This window comes from Pristiophorus japonicus, chromosome 12 (genome assembly GCF_044704955.1).
Source record: "Pristiophorus japonicus isolate sPriJap1 chromosome 12, sPriJap1.hap1, whole genome shotgun sequence".
Lineage (NCBI taxonomy): Eukaryota > Metazoa > Chordata > Chondrichthyes > Pristiophoridae > Pristiophorus > Pristiophorus japonicus.
In genome coordinates, this window is record NC_091988.1 from 131701344 (window position 1) to 131715997 (window position 14654).

Below are 14654 nucleotides of genomic sequence, written 5' to 3' on the forward strand. Positions count from 1 at the left end.
GTGTCTCGGGCAGTGTGTCTCGACTTGTGGCTCGGGCAGCGTGTCTCGGGCAGTGTATCTTGAGCAGTGTGTCTCGAACAGTGTGTCTCGGGCCCTCGGGCAGCGTGTCTTGGGCAGTGTGTCTCGGGCGGTGTGTCTCGGGCGGTGTGTCTCGAGCAACGTGTCTCGGGCAACGTGTCTCGGGCAGCGTGTCTCGAGCAGCGTGTCTCGGGCAGCGTGTCTCGAGCAACGTGTCTCGGGCGGTGTGTCTCGGGCGGCGTGTCTCGGGCATCGTGTCTCGGGCAGCGTGTCTCGGGCGGAGTGTCTCGGGCGGAGTGTCTCGGGCAGTGTGTCTCGGGCAGTGTGTCTCGGGCAGTGTGTCTCGGGCAGTGTGTCTCGGGCAGTGTGCCTAGAGCAGTGTGCCTCGGGCAGCGTGTCTCGGGCAGCGTGTCTCGGGCAGCGTGTCTCGTGCCTTGCGGCTCGGGCAGTGTGTCTCGGACCCTCGGGCAGCGTGTCCCGGGCAGTGTGTCCCGGGCAGTGTGTCCCGGGCAGTGTGTCCCGGGCAGTGTGTCTCGGGCCCTCGGGCAGTGTGTCTCAGGCAGCGTGTCTCGGGCGGTGTGACTCGGGCAGCGTATCTCGGGCAGTGTGTCTCGGGCAGTGTATCTTGATCAGTGTATCTCGAACAGTGTGTCTCAGGCCCTCGGGCAGTGTGCCTCGGGCAGTGTGTCTCGGGCAGCGTGTCTCGGGCAGCGTGTCTCGGGCAGCGTGTCTCGGGCAGTGTGTCTCGAGCCTTGCGGCTCGGGCAGTGTGTCCCGGGCCCTCGAGCAGTGTGTCTCGAGCAACGTGTCTCGGGCGGCGTGTCTCGGGCAGTGTGTCTCGGGCGGAGTGTCTCGGGCAGAGTGTCTCGGGCAGTGTGTCTCAGGCAGTGTGCCTAGAGCAGTGTGCCTAGAGCAGTGTGCCTCGGTCAGCGTGCCTCGGTCAGCGTGTCTCGGGCAGCGTGTCTCGTGCCTTGCGGCTCGGGCAGTGCGTCTCGGGCCCTCGAGCAGTGTGTCTCGAACAGTGTGTCTCGGACCCTCGGGCAGTGTGTCCCGGGCAGTGTGTCCCGGGCAGTGTGTCCCGGGCAGTGTGTCCCGGGCAGTGTGTCTCGGGCAGCGTGTCTCGGGCAGTGTGTTTCGAGCCCTCGGGCAGTGTGTCTCAGGCAGCGTGTCTCGGGCGGTGTGACTCGGGCAGCGTATCTCGGGCAGTGTGTCTCGGGCAGTGTATCTTGATCAGTGTATCTCGAACAGTGTCTCAGGCCCTCGGGCAGTGTGTCTAGAGCAGTGTGCCTCGGGCAGCGTGTCTCGGGCAGCGTGTCTCGGGCAGCGTGTCTCGGGCAGCGTGTCTCGGGCAGCGTGTCTCGGGCGGTGTGACTCGGGCAGCGTATCTCGGGCAGTGTATCTTGATCAGTGTATCTCGAACAGTGTCTCAGGCCCTCGGGCAGTGTGTCTAGAGCAGTGTGCCTCGGGCAGCGTGTCTCGGGCAGCGTGTCTCGGGCAGGGTGTCTCGGGCAGGGTGTCTCGGGCAGGGTGTCTCGGGCAGGGTGTCTCGGGCAGCGTGTCTCGGGCAGCGTGTCTCGGGCAGCGTGTCTCGGACAGTGTGTCTCGTGCCTTGCGGCTCGGGCAGTGTGTCTCGGGCCCTCGAGCAGTGTGTCTCGAACAGTGTGTCTCGGACCCTCGGGCAGTGTGCCTCGGACAGTGTGCCTCGGACAGTGTGCCTCGGGCAGCGTGTCTCGAGCAGCGTGTCTCGAGCAGCGTGTCTCGGGCAGTGTGTCCCGGGCAGTGTGTCCCGGGCAGTGTGTCTCGGGCAATGGCCTCGGGCAGTGTGCCTCGGGCAATGTGTCTCGGGCAGCGTGTCTCGGGCAGTGTGTTTCGAGCCCTCGGGCAGTGTGTCTCAGGCAGCGTGTCTCGGGCGGTGTGACTCGGGCAGCGTATCTCGGGCAGTGTATCTTGATCAGTGTATCTCGAACAGTGTGTCTCAGCCCCTCGGGCAGCGTGTCTCAGGCAGTGTGCCTCGAGCAGTGTGCCTGGAGCAGCGTGTCTCGGGCAGCGTGTCTCGGGCAGCGTGTCTCGGGCAGCGTGTCTCGGGCAGCGTATCTTGAGCAGTGTGTCTCGAACAGTGTGTCTCAGGCCCTCGGGCAGTGTTTCTCGGGCAGTGTGTCTCGAGCAGCTTATCTCAGGCAGCGTGTCTCGGGCAGCGTGTCTCGGGCGGCGTGTCTCGGGCGGCGTGTCTCGGGCGGCGTGTCTCGGGCGGCGTGTCTCGGGCAGCGTGTCTCGGACAGTGTGTCTCGTGCCTTGCGGCTCGGGCAGTGTGTCTCGGGCCCTCGAGCAGTGTGTCTCGAACAGTGTGTCTCGGACCCTCGGGCAGTGTGCCTCGGACAGAGTGTCTCGGGCAGCGTGTCCCGGGCAGCGTGTCCCGGGCAGTGTGTCCCGGGCAGTGTGTCTCAGGCCCTCGGGCAGCGTGTCTCAGGCAGTGTGCCTCAGGCAGTGTGTCTCGAGCAATGTGTCTCGAGCAGTGTGTCTCGGGCCCTCGAAGTGTGTCTCGAGCGGTGTGTCTCGGGCAGTGTGTCTCGGGCAGTGTGTCTCGGGCAGTGTGTCTCGGGCAGTGTGTCTCGGGCAGTGTGCCTAGAGCAGTGTGCCGAGAGCAGTGTGTCTCGGGCAGTGTGTCTGGGGCAGTGTGTCTCGGGCAGTGTGTCTCGGGCAGTGTGTCTCGGGCAGTGTGTCTCGGGCAGTGTGCCTAGAGCAGTGTGCCGAGAGCAGTGTGCCGAGAGCAGTGTGTCTCGGTTAGCGTGTCTCAGGCAGTGTGTCTCGAGCAGCTTATCTCAGGCAGCGTGTCTCGAGCAGCCTGTGTCTCGGGCGGAGTGTCTCGGGCAGCGTGTCTCGGGCAGCGTGTCTCGGGCAGCGTGTCTCAGGCAGTGTGCCTAGAGCAGTGTGCCTAGAGCAGTGTGCCTCGAGCAGCGTGTCTCGGTCAGCGTGTCTCGGGCATTGTGTCTCTGGCAGTGTGTCTCGGGCAGTGTGTCTCGGGCAGTGTGTCTCGGGCAGTGTGTCTCGGTCAGCGTGTCTCGGGCAGTGTGTCTCGGGCAATGGCCTCGGGCAGCGTGTATCGAGCAGTGTGTCTCGAGCAGTGTGTCTCGGGCAGCGGGTCTCGAGCAGTGTGTCTCGGGCAGTGTGTCTCGGGCAGTGTGTCTCGGGCAGTGTGTCTCGGGCAGTGTGTCTCGGGCAGTGTGTCTCGGGCAGTGTGTCTCGGGCAGTGTGTCTCGGGCAGCGTGTCTCGGGCAGTGTGTCTCGGGCAGTGTGTCTCGGGCCCTCGAGCAGTGTGTCTCGAGCAACGTGTCTCGGGCAGCGTGTGTCGAGCAACGTGTCTCGGGCGGTGTGTCTCGGGCGGTGTGTCTCGGGCGGTGTGTCTCGGGCGGTGTGTCTCGGGCGGCGTGTCTCGGGCGGAGTGTCTCGGGCAGTGTGTCTAGAGCAGTGTGCCTAGAGCAGTGTGCCTCGGTCAGCGTGTCTCGGGCAGCGTGTCTCGGGCAGGGTGTCTCGGGCAGGGTGTCTCGGGCAGCGTGTCTCGGGCAGCGTGTCTCGGGCAGCGTGTCTCGGACAGTGTGTCTCGTGCCTTGCGGCTCGGGCAGTGTGTCTCGGGCCCTCGAGCAGTGTGTCTCGAACAGTGTGTCTCGGACCCTCGGGCAGTGTGCCTCGGACAGTGTGTCCCGAGCAGTGTGTCCCGAGCAGTGTGTCTCGAGCAGTGTGTCTCGGGCCCTCGGGCAGTGTGTCTCGAGCGGTGTGTCTCGGGCGGTGTGTCTCGGGCAGTGTGTCTTGGGCAGTGTGTCTCAGGCAGTGTACCTAGAGCAGTGTGCCTAGAGCAGTGTGTCTCGGTTAGCGTGATTCGGGCAGTGTGTCTCGAGCAGCTTGTCTCGAGCAGCTTATCTCAGGCAGCGTGTCTCGAGCAGCCTGTGTCTCGGACGGAGTGTCTCGGGCAGCGTGTCTCGGGCAGCGTGTCTCGGGCAGCGTGTCTCGGGCAGCGTGTCTCGGGCAGTGTGTCTCAGGCAGCGTGCCGAGAGCAGTGTGTCTCGGTCAGCGTGTCTCGGTCAGCGTGTCTCGGTCAGCGTGTCTCGGGCGGCGTGTCTCGGGCGGCGTGTCTCGGGCAGCGTGTCTCGGTCGGTGTGCCTCGGGCGGTGTGTCTCGGGCAGTGTGTCTCGGGCAGTGTGTCTCGGGCAGCGTGTCTCGGGCAGCGTGTCTCGGGCAGTGTGTCTCGTGCAGTGTGTCTCGTGCGGTGTGTCTCGGGCGGTGTGTCTCGGGCCCTCGAGCAGTGTGTCTCGAGCAACGTGTCTCGGGCAGCGTGTGTCGAGCAACGTGTCTCGGGCGGTGTGTCTCGGGCGGTGTGTCTCGGGCGGTGTGTCTCGGGCGGTGTGTCTCGGGCGGCGTGTCTCGGGCGGAGTGTCTCGGGCAGTGTGTCTAGAGCAGTGTGCCTAGAGCAGTGTGCCTCGGTCAGCGTGTCTCGGGCAGCATGTCTCGGGCAGGGTGTCTCGGGCAGGGTGTCTCGGGCAGCATGTCTCGGGCAGCGTGTCTCGGGCAGCGTGTCTCGGACAGTGTGTCTCGTGCCTTGCGGCTCGGGCAGTGTGTCTCGGGCCCTCGAGCAGTGTGTCTCGAACAGTGTGTCTCGGACCCTCGGGCAGTGTGCCTCGGACAGTGTGTCCCGAGCAGTGTGTCCCGAGCAGTGTGTCTCGAGCAGTGTGTCTCGGGCCCTCGGGCAGTGTGTCTCGAGCGGTGTGTCTCGGGCGGTGTGTCTCGGGCAGTGTGTCTTGGGCAGTGTGTCTCAGGCAGTGTACCTAGAGCAGTGTGCCTAGAGCAGTGTGTCTCGGTTAGCGTGATTCGGGCAGTGTGTCTCGAGCAGCTTGTCTCGAGCAGCTTATCTCAGGCAGCGTGTCTCGAGCAGCCTGTGTCTCGGACGGAGTGTCTCGGGCAGCGTGTCTCGGGCAGCGTGTCTCGGGCAGCGTGTCTCGGGCAGCGTGTCTCGGGCAGTGTGTCTCAGGCAGCGTGCCGAGAGCAGTGTGTCTCGGTCAGCGTGTCTCGGTCAGCGTGTCTCGGTCAGCGTGTCTCGGTCAGCGTGTCTCGGGCAGTGTGTCTCGGGCAGTGTGTCTCGGGCAGTGTGTCTTGGGCAGTGTGTCTTGGGCAGTGTGTCTTGGGCAGGGTGTCTCGGGCAGGGTGTCTCGGGCAGGGTGTCTCGGGCAGGGTGTCCCGGGCAGTGTGTCTCGGGCAGTGTATCTTGATCAGTGTATCTCGAACAGTGTGTCTCAGGCCCTCGGGCAGTGTGCCTCGGGCAGTGTGTCTCGGGCAGTGTGTCTTGGGCAGTGTGTCTTGGGCAGTGTGTCTTGGGCAGGGTGTCTCGGGCAGGGTGTCTCGGGCAGGGTGTCTCGGGCAGGGTGTCCCGGGCAGTGTGTCTCGGGCAGTGTATCTTGATCAGTGTATCTCGAACAGTGTGTCTCAGGCCCTCGGGCAGTGTGCCTCGGGCAGTGTGCCTCGAGCAGTGTGCCTCGAGCAGCGTGTCTCGGGCAGCGTGTCCCGGGCAGCGTGTCTCGGGCAGCGTGTCTCGGGCAGTGTGTCTCGAGCCTTGCGGCTCGGGCAGTGTGTCCCGGGCCCTCGAGCAGTGTGTCTCGAGCAACGTGTCTCGGGCGGCGTGTCTCGGGCAGTGTGTCTCGGGCAGTGTGTCTCGGGCAGTGTGTCTCGGGCAGTGTGTCTAGAGCAGTGTGTCTCGAGCAGTGTGCCTCGGGCAGTGTGTCTCGGGCAGTGTGTCTCGGGCAGTGTGTCTCGAGCAGCGTGTCTCGGTCGGTGTGTCTCGGGCAGTGTGGTCTCGGGTGGTGTGACTCGGGCAGCGTGTCTCGGGCAGCGTGACTTGGGCAGCGGGCCTCGGGCAGCGTGTCTCGGGCAGCGTGTCTCGAGCAGCGTGTCTCGAGCAACGTGTCTCGGGCAGCTTGTCTCGAGCGGCGTGTCTCGAGCGGCGTGTCTCGAGCGGCGTGTCTCGGGCGGCGTGTCTCGGGCGGCGTGTCTCGGGCGGAGTGTCTCGGGCGGAGTGTCTCAGGCAGTGTGCCTAGAGCAGTGTGCCTAGAGCAGTGTGCCTCGGTCAGCGTGCCTCGGTCAGCGTGTCTCGGGCAGCGTGTCTCGTGCCTTGCGGCTCGGGCAGTGCGTCTCGGGCCCTCGAGCAGTGTGTCTCGAACAGTGTGTCTCGGACCCTCGGGCAGTGTGCCTCGGACAGCGTGTCCCGGGCAGTGTGTCCCGGGCAGTGTGTCCCGGGCAGTGTGTCCCGGGCAGTGTGTCCCGGGCAGTGTGTCCCGGGCAGCGTGTCTCGGGCAGTGTGTTTCGAGCCCTCGGGCAGTGTGTCTCAGGCAGCGTGTCTCGGGCGGTGTGACTCGGGCAGCGTATCTCGGGCAGTGTGTCTCGGGCAGTGTATCTTGATCAGTGTATCTCGAACAGTGTCTCAGGCCCTCGGGCAGTGTGTCTAGAGCAGTGTGCCTCGGGCAGCGTGTCTCGGGCAGCGTGTCTCGGGCAGCGTGTCTCGGGCAGCGTGTCTCGGGCAGCGTGTCTCGGGCAGTGTGTCTCGGGCAGTGTATCTTGATCAGTGTATCTCGAACAGTGTCTCAGGCCCTCGGGCAGTGTGTCTAGAGCAGTGTGCCTCGGGCAGCGTGTCTCGGGCAGCGTGTCTCGGGCAGGGTGTCTCGGGCAGGGTGTCTCGGGCAGGGTGTCTCGGGCAGGGTGTCTCGGGCAGCGTGTCTCGGGCAGCGTGTCTCGGGCAGCGTGTCTCGGACAGTGTGTCTCGTGCCTTGCGGCTCGGGCACTGTGTCTCGGGCCCTCGAGCAGTGTGTCTCGAACAGTGTGTCTCGGACCCTCGGGCAGTGTGCCTCGGACAGTGTGCCTCGGGCAGCGTGTCTCGAGCAGCGTGTCTCGAGCAGCGTGTCTCGGGCAGTGTGTCCCGGGCAGTGTGTCCCGGGCAGTGTGTCTCGGGCAATGGCCTCGGGCAGTGTGTCTCGGGCAATGTGTCTCGGGCAGCGTGTCTCGGGCAGTGTGTTTCGAGCCCTCGGGCAGTGTGTCTCAGGCAGCGTGTCTCGGGCGGTGTGACTCGGGCAGCGTATCTCGGGCAGTGTGTCTCGGGCAGTGTATCTTGATCAGTGTATCTCGAACAGTGTGTCTCAGCCCCTCGGGCAGCGTGTCTCAGGCAGTGTGCCTCGAGCAGTGTGCCTGGAGCAGCGTGTCTCGGGCAGCGTGTCTCGGGCAGCGTGTCTCGGGCAGCGTGTCTCGGGCAGCGTATCTTGAGCAGTGTGTCTCGAACAGTGTGTCTCAGGCCCTCGGGCAGTGTTTCTCGGGCAGTGTGTCTCGAGCAGCTTGTCTCGAGCAGCTTATCTCAGGCAGCGTGTCTCGGGCAGCGTGTCTCGGGCAGCGTGTCTCGGGCGGCGTGTCTTGGGCAGCGTGTCTCGGACAGTGTGTCTCGTGCCTTGCGGCTCGGGCAGTGTGTCTCGGGCCCTCGAGCAGTGTGTCTCGAACAGTGTGTCTCGACCCTCGGGCAGTGTGCCTCGGACAGCGTGTCTCGGGCAGCGTGTCCCGGGCAGCGTGTCCCGGGCAGTGTGTCCCGGGCAGTGTGTCTCGAACAGTGTGTCTCAGGCCCTCGGGCAGCGTGTCTCAGGCAGTGTGCCTCGGGCAGTGTGTCTCGAGCAATGTGTCTCGAGCAATGTGTCTCGGGCAGTGTGTCTCGGGCAGTGTGTCTCGGGCAGTGTGTCTCGGGCAGTGTGTCTCGGGCAGTGTGTCTCGGGCAGTGTGCCTAGAGCAGTGTGCCGAGAGCAGTGTGTCTCGGGCAGTGTGTCTTGGGCAGTGTGTCTCGGGCAGTGTGTCTCGGGCAGTGTGCCTAGAGCAGTGTGCCGAGAGCAGTGTGACTCGGTTAGCGTGTCTCAGGCAGTGTGTCTCGAGCAGCTTATCTCAGGCAGCGTGTCTCGAACAGCCTGTGTCTCGGGCAGCGTGTCTCGGGCAGCGTGTCTCGGGCAGCGTGTCTCGGGCAGCGTGTCTCGGGCAGCGTATCTTGAGCAGTGTGTCTCGAACAGTGTGTCTCAGGCCCTCGGGCAGTGTTTCTCGGGCAGTGTGTCTCGAGCAGCTTGTCTCGAGCAGCTTATCTCAGGCAGCGTGTCTCGGGCAGCGTGTCTCGGGCAGCGTGTCTCGGGCAGCGTGTCTCGGGCGGCGTGTCTCGGGCAGCGTGTCTCGGACAGTGTGTCTCGTGCCTTGCGGCTCGGGCAGTGTGTCTCGGGCCCTCGAGCAGTGTGTCTCGAACAGTGTGTCTCGACCCTCGGGCAGTGTGCCTCGGACAGAGTGTCTCGGGCAGCGTGTCCCGGGCAGCGTGTCCCGGGCAGTGTGTCCCGGGCAGTGTGTCTCGAACAGTGTGTCTCAGGCCCTCGGGCAGCGTGTCTCAGGCAGTGTGCCTCGGGCAGTGTGTCTCGAGCAATGTGTCTCGAGCAATGTGTCTCGGGCAGTGTGTCTCGGGCAGTGTGTCTCGGGCAGTGTGTCTCGGGCAGTGTGTCTCGGGCAGTGTGCCTAGAGCAGTGTGCCGAGAGCAGTGTGTCTCGGGCAGTGTGTCTTGGGCAGTGTGTCTCGGGCAGTGTGTCTCGGGCAGTGTGCCTAGAGCAGTGTGCCGAGAGCAGTGTGACTCGGTTAGCGTGTCTCAGGCAGTGTGTCTCGAGCAGCTTATCTCAGGCAGCGTGTCTCGAACAGCCTGTGTCTCGGGCAGCGTGTCTCGGGCAGCGTGTCTCGGGCAGCGTGTCTCAGGCAGTGTGCCTAGAGCAGTGTGCCTCGAGCAGCGTGTCTCGGTCAGCGTGTCTCGGGCATTGTGTCTCTGGCAGTGTGTCTCGGGCAGTGTGTCTCGGTCAGCGTGTCTCGGGCAGTGTGTCTCGGGCAATGGCCTCGGGCAGCGTGTCTCGGGCAGTGTGTATCGAGCAGTGTGTCTCGAGCAGTGTGTCTCGGGCAGCGGGTCTCGAGCAGTGTGTCTCGGGCAGTGTGTCTCGGGCAGTGTGTCTCGGGCAGCGTGTCTCGGGCAGTGTGTCTCGGGCAGTGTGTCTCGGGCAGCGTGTCTCGGGCAGTGTGTCTCGGGCAGCGTGTCTCGGGCAGTGTGTCTCGGGCAGCGTGTCTCGGGCAGTGTGTCTCGAGCCTTGCGGCTCGGGCAGTGTGTCTCGGGCCCTCGAGCAGTGTGTGTCGAGCAACGTGTCTCGGGCAGCGTGTGTCGAGCAACGTGTCTCGGGCGGTGTGTCTCGGGCGGCGTGTCTCGGGCGGAGTGTCTCGGGCGGAGTGTCTCGGGCGGTGTGTCTCGGGCGGCGTGTCTCGGGCGGCGTGTCTCGGGCGGAGTGTCTCGGGCAGTGTGTCTAGAGCAGTGTGCCTAGAGCAGTGTGCCTCGGTCAGCGTGTCTCGGGCAGCGTGTCTCGGGCAGGGTGTCTCGGGCAGGGTGTCTCGGGCAGCATGTCTCGGGCAGCGTGTCTCGGGCAGCGTGTCTCGGACAGTGTGTCTCGTGCCTTGCGGCTCGGGCAGTGTGTCTCGGGCCCTCGAGCAGTGTGTCTCGAACAGTGTGTCTCGGACCCTCGGGCAGTGTGCCTCGGACAGTGTGCCTCGGACAGTGTGTCCCGAGCAGTGTGTCCCGAGCAGTGTGTCTCGAGCAGTGTGTCTCGGGCCCTCGGGCAGTGTGTCTCGAGCGGTGTGTCTCGGGCGGTGTGTCTCGGGCAGTGTGTCTTGGGCAGTGTGTCTCAGGCAGTGTGCCTAGAGCAGTGTGCCTAGAGCAGTGTGTCTCGGTTAGCGTGATTCGGGCAGTGTGTCTCGAGCAGCTTGTCTCGAGCAGCTTATCTCAGGCAGCGTGTCTCGAGCAGCCTGTGTCTCGGACGGAGTGTCTCGGGCAGCGTGTCTCGGGCAGCGTGTCTCGGGCAGCGTGTCTCGGGCAGCGTGTCTCGGGCAGCGTGTCTCAGGCAGCGTGCCTAGAGCAGTGTGCCTAGAGCAGTGTGTCTCGGTCAGCGTGTCTCGGTCAGCGTGTCTCGGTCAGCGTGTCTCGGTCAGTGTGTCTCGGGCAGTGTGTCTCGGTCAGTGTGTCTCGGGCAGTGTGTCTTGGGCAGTGTGTCTCGGGCAGGGTGTCTCGGGCAGGGTGTCTCGGGCAGGGTGTCCCGGGCAGTGTGTCTCGGGCAGTGTGTCTCGGGCAGCGTGTCTCGGGCAGTGTGTTTCGAGGCCTCGGGCAGTGTGTCTCAGGCAGCGTGTCTCGGGCGGTGTGACTCGGGCAGCGTATCTCGGGCAGTGTGTCTCGGGCAGTGTATCTTGATCAGTGTATCTCGAACAGTGTGTCTCAGGCCCTCGGGCAGTGTGCCTCGGGCAGTGTGCCTCGAGCAGTGTGCCTCGAGCAGCGTGTCTCGGGCAGCGTGTCTCGGGCAGCGTGTCTCGGGCAGTGTGTCTCGGGCAGCATGTCTCGGGCAGTGTGTCTCGAGCCTTGCGGCTCGGGCAGTGTGTCTCGGGCCCTTGAGCAGTGTGTCTCGGGCGGCGTGTCTCGGGCGGTGTGTCTCGGGCAGCGTGTCTCGGGCAGCGTGTCTCGGGCATCGTGTCTCGGGCAGCGTGTCTCGGGCGGAGTGTCTCGGGCGGAGTGTCTCGGGCGGAGTGTCTCGGGCAGTGTGCCTCGGGCAGCGTGTCTCGGGCAGCGTGTCTCGGGCAGCGTGTCTCGTGCCTTGCGGCTCGGGCAGTGTGTCTCGGGCCCTCGAGCAGTGTGTCTCGAACAGTGTGTCTCGGACCCTCGGGCAGTGTGCCTCGGGCAGTGTGCCTCGGGCAGCGTGTCTCGAGCAGCGTGTCTCGAGCAGCGTGTCTCGGGCATTGTGTCCCGGGCAGTGTGTCTCGGGCAATGGCCTCGGGCAGTGTGTCTCGGGCAATGTGTCTCGGGCAGCGTGTCTCGGGCAGTGTGTTTCGAGCCCTCGGGCAGCGTGTCTCAGGCAGCGTGTCTCGGGCGGTGTGTCTCGGGCAGTGTGTCTCAGGCAGTGTGTCTCGGGCAGTGTATCTTGATCAGTGTATCTCGAACAGTGTGTCTCAGGCCCTCGGGCAGCGTGTCTCAGGCAGTGTGCCTCGGGCAGCGTGTCTCGGGCAGCGTGTCTCGGGCAGCGTGTCTCGGGCAGTGTGTCTCGGGCAGTGTATCTTGAGCAGTGTGTCTCGAACAGTGTGTCTCAGGCCCTCGGGCAGTGTGTCTCGGGCAGAGTGTCTCGAGCAGTGTGTCTCGAGCAGTGTGTCTCGGGCCCTCGGGCAGTGTGTCTCGGGCAGTGTGTCTCGGGCAGTGTGTCTCGGGCAGTGTGTCTCAGGCAGTGTGCCTAGAGCAGTGTGCCGAGAGCAGTGTGTCTCGGTTAGTGTGTCTCGGGCAGTGTGTCTGGAGCAGCTTGTCTCGAGCAGCTTATCTCAGGCAGCGTGTCTCGAGCAGCCTGTGTCTCGGGCAGCGTGTCTCGGGCAGCGTGTCTCGGGCAGTGTGTCCCGGGCAGTGTGTCTCGGGCAATGGCCTCGGGCAGTGTGTCTCGGGCAATGTGTCTCGGGCAGCGTGTCTCGGGCAGTGTGTCTCGGGCAGTGTATCTTGATCAGTGTATCTCGAACAGTGTGTCTCAGGCCCTGGGGCAGCGTGTCTCAGGCAGTGTGTCTCGGGCAATGGCCTCGGGCAGTGTGTCTCGGGCAGTGTGTCTCGGGCAGTGTGTCTCGGGCAGTGTGTCTCGGGCAATGTGTCTCGGGCAGCGTGTCTCGGGCAGTGTGTTTCGAGCCCTCGGGCAGTGTGTCTCAGGCAGCGTGTCTCGGGCAGTGTGTCTCGAGCGGTGTGTCTCGGGCGGTGTGTCTCGGGCAGTGTGTCTTGGGCAGTGTGTCTCAGGCAGTGTGCCTAGAGCAGTGTGCCTAGAGCAGTGTGTCTCGGTTAGCGTGTCTCGAGCAGCTTGTCTCGAGCAGCTTATCTCAGGCAGCGTGTCTCGAGCAGCCTGTGTCTCGGGCAGCGTGTCTCGGGCAGTGTGTCTCGGGCAGTGTGCCTAGAGCAGTGTGCCTAGAGCAGTGTGCCTAGAGCAGTGTGTCTCGGTCAGCGTGTCTCGGTCAGCGTGTCTCGGGCAGTGTGTCTCGGGCAGTGTGTCTCGGGCAGGCTGTCTCGGGCAGGGTGTCTCGGGCAGTGTGTCCCGGGCAGTGTGTCCCGGGCAGTGTGTCCCGGGCAGTGTGTCTCGGGCAGTGTGTCTCGGGCAGCGTGTCTCGGGCAGTGTGTTTCGAGCCTTCGGGCAGTGTGTCTCAGGCAGCGTGTCTCGGGCGGTGTGACTCGGGCAGTGTATCTTGATCAGTGTATCTCAAACAGTGTGTCCCAGGCCCTCGGGCAGTGTGCCTCGGGCAGTGTGCCTCGAGCAGTGTGCCTCGGGCAGCGTGTCTCGGGCAGCATGTCTCGGGCAGTGTATCTTGAGCAGTGTGTCTCGGGCAGCGTGTCTCGGGCAGTGTGTCTCGAGCCTTGCGGCTCGGGCAGTGTGTCTCGGGCCCTTGAGCAGTGTGTCTCGGGCGGCGTGTCTCGGGCGGTGTGTCTCGGGCAGCGTGTCTCGGGCATCGTGTCTCGGGCAGCGTGTCTCGGGCGGAGTGTCTCGGGCGGAGTGTCTCGGGCAGTGTGTCTCGGGCAGTGTGTCTAGAGCAGTGTGCCTCGGGCAGCGTGTCTCGGGCAGCGTGTCTCGGGCAGCGTGTCTCGGACAGCGTGTCTCGTGCCTTGCGGCTCGGGCAGTGTGTCTCGGGCCCTCGAGCAGTGTGTCTCGAACATTGTGTCTCGGACCCTCGGGCAGTGTGCCTCGGGCAGTGTGCCTCGGGCAGCGTGTCTCGAGCAGCGTGTCTCGAGCAGCGTGTCTCGAGCAGCGTGTCTCGGGCAGTGTGTCCCGGGCAGTGTGTCTCGGGCAATGGCCTCGGGCAGTGTGTCTCGGGCAATGTGTCTCGGTCAGCGTGTCTCGGGCAGTGTGTTTCGAGCCCTCGGGCAGCGTGTCTCAGGCAGCGTGTCTCGGGCGGTGTGACTCGGGCAGTGTGTCTCGGGCAGTGTGTCTCGGGCAGTGTATCTTGATCAGTGTATCTCGAACAGTGTGTCTCAGGCCCTCGGGCAGCGTGTCTCAGGCAGTGTGCCTCGGGCAGTGTGCCTCGAGCAGTGTGCCTCGAGCAGCGTGTCTCGGGCAGCGTGTCTCGGGCAGCGTGTCTCGGGCAGTGTGTCTCGGGCAGTGTATCTTGAGCAGTGTGTCTCGAACAGTGTGTCTCGGGCCCTCGGGCAGTGTGTCTCGAGCGGTGTGTCTCGGGCGGTGTGTCTCGGGCAGTGTGTCTCGGGCAGTGTGTCTCGGGCAGTGTGTCTCGGGCAGTGTGCCTAGAGCAGTGTGCCGAGAGCAGTGTGTCTCGGTTAGTGTGTCTCGGGCAGTGTGTCTCGAGCAGCTTGTCTCGAGCAGCTTATCTCAGGCAGCGTGTATCGAGCAGCCTGTGTCTCGGGCAGCGTGTCTCGGGCAGCGTGTCTCTGGCAGCGTGTCTCGGGCAGCGTGTCTCGGGCAGTGTGTCTCGGGCAATGTGTCTCAGGCAGCGTGTCTCGGGCAGCGTGTCTCGGGCAGCGTGTCTCGGGCAGCGTGTCTCGGACAGTGTGTCTCGTGCCTTGCGGCTCGGGCAGTGTGTCTCGGGCCCTCGAGCAGTGTGTCTCGAACATTGTGTCTCGGACCCTCGGGCAGTGTGCCTCGGACAGTGTGTCTCGAGCAGCGTGTCTCGAGCTGCGTGTCTCGGGCAGTGTGTCCCGGGCAGTGTGTCCCGGGCAGTGTGTCCCGGGCAGTGTGTCCCGGGCAGTGTGTCTCGGGCAGTGTGTCTCGGGCAGTGTGTCCCGGGCAGTGTGTCCCGGGCAGTGTGTCCCGGGCAGTGTGTCCCGGGCAGTGTGTCCCGGGCAGTGTGTCCCGGGCAGTGTGTCCCGGGCAGTGTGTCCCGGGCAGTGTGTCCCGGGCAGTGTGTCCCGGGCAGTGTGTCCCGGGCAGTGTGTCCCGGGCAGTGTGTCCCGGGCAGTGTGTCCCGGGCAGTGTGTCCCGGGCAGTGTGTCTCGGGCAGCGTGTCTCGGGCAGTGTGTTTCGAGCAGCTTATCTCAGGCAGCGTGTCTCGAGCAGCCTGTGTCTCGGGCGGAGTGTCTCGGGCAGCGTGTCTCGGGCAGCGTGTCTCAGGCAGTGTGCCTAGAGCAGCGTGTCTCGGTCAGCGTGTCTCGGTCAGCGTGTCTCGGTCAGCGTGTCTCGGGCAGCGTGTCTCGGGCAGCGTGTCTCGGGCAGCGTGTCTCGAGCAGCGTGTCCCGGGCAGTGTGTCCCGGGCAGTGTGTCCCGGGCAGTGTGTCCCGGGCAGTGTGTCCCGGGCAGTGTGTCTCGGGCAATGTGTCTCGGGCAGCGTGTCTCGGGCAGTGTGTTTCGAGCCCTCGGGCAGTGTGTCTCAGGCAGCGTGTCTCGGGCGGTGTGACTCGGGCAGCGTATCTCGGGCAGTGTGTCTCGGGCAGTGTATCTTGATCAGTGTATCTCGAACAGTGTGTCTCAGGCCCTCGGGCAGCGTGTCTCAGGCAGTGTGCCGAGGGCAATGTGCCTCGAGCAGTGTGCCTCGAGCAGTGTGCCTCGAGCAGCGTGTCTC